The sequence below is a fragment of the Meles meles genome, chromosome 1 (genome assembly GCF_922984935.1).
Source record: "Meles meles chromosome 1, mMelMel3.1 paternal haplotype, whole genome shotgun sequence".
NCBI classification, from domain to species: domain Eukaryota; kingdom Metazoa; phylum Chordata; class Mammalia; order Carnivora; family Mustelidae; genus Meles; species Meles meles.
This window is the reverse complement of record NC_060066.1, coordinates 28,476,546-28,479,233: the sequence shown is the minus strand read 5'-3', so window position 1 is coordinate 28,479,233 and position 2,688 is coordinate 28,476,546. Positions and strand designations below refer to the sequence as shown.

The following is a 2,688-nucleotide window of genomic DNA, read 5'->3' as shown; positions in this document are numbered from 1 at the left end:
CTGACTTTACCTACTACATTCTTTCTTACCTATTCTACCAAAGACATTATGGCTTTTTGACTAGTTCTCAAACTATTACTGCTGTAAGACCCACACACAAAAAAATTTCCTGCCCTGAGATTAATACTTTAAATGGTTCTAGTCTGATCTTCCTCTGGTTGCACTGTTCTACCTAAATGGCAATCTGTTGCAACAGAGAATATGCCAACACACATATCCATTTTAGATCATACTGTAGACTCCTGAAATCCTACAATCACCCACCAAAAAGCACCTAATCTCAGTCCCAGGTCCTTCACAGGCCTCTTCTCTGGATCATCTTCACCAGGGTAGTCCATGCCACAGGTGTTAATCACTCAAAACAACCCTCTGGATGACTATTTTGTCCAGATCCACTGAGAGTTGATGCCTGTGGCAATGAGGCTGTGCATTTCCACTGCTATTCTATCTGGAAAGCTACAAAGATGCAGGAGGAAAAGTGATTGGGCCACATATTGTCACCACCAAGGCCATGTCAGTAGTCATAAATCTCTGAAATTTATGTTTATCCACCAAAGTGTGCTAAGAGAGCAAAGGTAAGGTTTGGAATCACCCAAACCCACAGTGGAAGATCAGCCGCTCTAGCTTTCACAGGCTCTGTGTTGCCAGCATCCCACCATATTCAGTACTGACACCTTAAGTTGATCAGGGTGTAATGAAAATGCAGTCAGTGTTGTGCTCCTTGCTTGAAGCACTCAACCCCTGAGACAGGGACTTCGGATATGAAGTATGACGTATCGGCCAGCCTCAGTTCCTTCAAGTGCTAGCAAAGTTCTGAAACTGAATGATCAGAGCATAATCCTGAGGATGATTTTTCTTAGGGACCCATGAAGACATGCAGAAGCTCTGGAAGTAAGTCTCTGTACTTTTGAAATTGAATTCTCGCAGCCATGTCATGGGGAGGTCTCTACTTCATCTGGAAATAGTTCTTCCAGTCCTTATTTGTATTTCTCCAACACTGTTTTCCTCAGCCTTTCATCCAGTTTCTCATAAGATGGATCATCACACGTGGAGTCTGCTATAGTCAGTTTCACATTCCTCCCCTATCCCTCTTTACTACCCTCATCCCAGGATTCCTCTTCAATAGAATCCCACGTTCCATACCATCATATTCACCGTCCCCACCAGTTTCACCATTCTCATCCCAAATCAATTCATTTTGGTAATTTGCTACACTTTTGGGAACCTTCTTTACCACCTTGGAACTTTCCTTCAAGAAGTGATTTTACCTTGCTCAGCTCCTCTTCAGTGGGCCAGGTTTGGTCTTCTTCCTTCAGATCTGGGATAACTTTTATTTACAAAGATGCTTGCTTGTCTGTCAGGGTCTGCCTTCACTAGGACCTTAAGGTCTTCCTCCATACCAGCTACAGCATCCACTGCACAAATATCCATTGCCAGGATGGTCCTTTTGGGATCTGACCACTCTAGGATTTAAAAGGAAAGGGTCCTTAGGAGCATTTGTCTGTTTCATCCGGAAATCACCTTGTCCAGTGATATACAGCAAGCTATTCACATTCAGAACCGGCTCACAAACAGAGCCTGAGATTTTCAAGTTGCCCACCAAGTTCTTCTCCTCCCTAGGCACAAAGTCAGCAACATGGGCAGTGAGGTAGGCCTCTTAAACTAGAAAGGCAAGATGTTATTGCTTTTGGTTAGCCAGCTGCCTGACTAGCATCTTTCCCTCATGCTGAGTGTCTACAGGAGAAGTTTGTCATCAGGAAAGCACTTCTCTACTGCTTTACTTAGCTTCTTTCTGGCATCTCTGTTTCTTCAGAGGGAGACCAGAAACCCCTTAGACAACTAGTGTATTGGTGGGAAGGCCCTGAGCAAAGAGGCAGGAGAGGCAGTGATCCCCAGCTTTCTAGAGGATCAAGGAGAAAAAGGATAGTATCTACCACTTTTGCCATGTCTAACAATGTGCAGACCCCCCGGCCTTGTAGTGGTGAAAACCTACCGATGTTTTAAGTATGTGTGCGGAGTGCCTAACTACATAAAGCTAGTGGAGCTTCCCCATTCATTCAAGTGTACTGTTCCAGTCTCCTTATCCTGAAGCAGCAAGGGTCCTCTGGCAGGGAAATCCTGTTGTGTAGGGGCACCACCAGTACCCAATAAGGAGGGTCATCCTTGCTGCCCAGATGTCTCTTCCCTGCCAGAACCACCTCCTTCTTCTGGTTTCAGAACTTGCTGGCATGATGCCTCTGGTTTACTCTGCTGAGCTCTTTTCTCACCTTCTTGCTTAGGATTTTCAGTGTTAGACAGCCTTTGCCATCCTGCTGCACAGATCCCAGATTCTAATGCTGCCTGGATTTATGAGTTTTATTCTCAGCTTGAATGGGTCAGAACAGTGGGCTACCATGCCGCCACCCAGATGTACCCAGTCAGCCTGTGTCAGGCTGTTTTAATCAGAGATTCCAAGCCAGTAAAGAACCTTGTGGGATTATGGGTACCAATGAAGTCTATGTAAGTCTGTATCCCATGCATTTGCTGCTGTCTCTGAAGTCCCACAGTGTGCAGAGTTTGGAAAGAAAATGGGCATGACATGAAGTGAGGAAGGAGTAATGGCAAACTGGAGTATGCAAAAGTGAGCTGGAACCTTGAGGTAAAACTCCCAATGTTGATGATTTAGATAACCAGCAAAAAATGCTGATG

General features: G+C 45.0%; 1 pseudogene; it reads right to left on the bottom strand.

Annotated features, from left to right (window-relative positions):
• Positions 1-348: 348 nt before the first annotated feature.
• LOC123941908 lies at positions 349-2,375 on the bottom strand (annotated as a pseudogene).
• Positions 2,376-2,688: the final 313 nt, after the last annotated feature.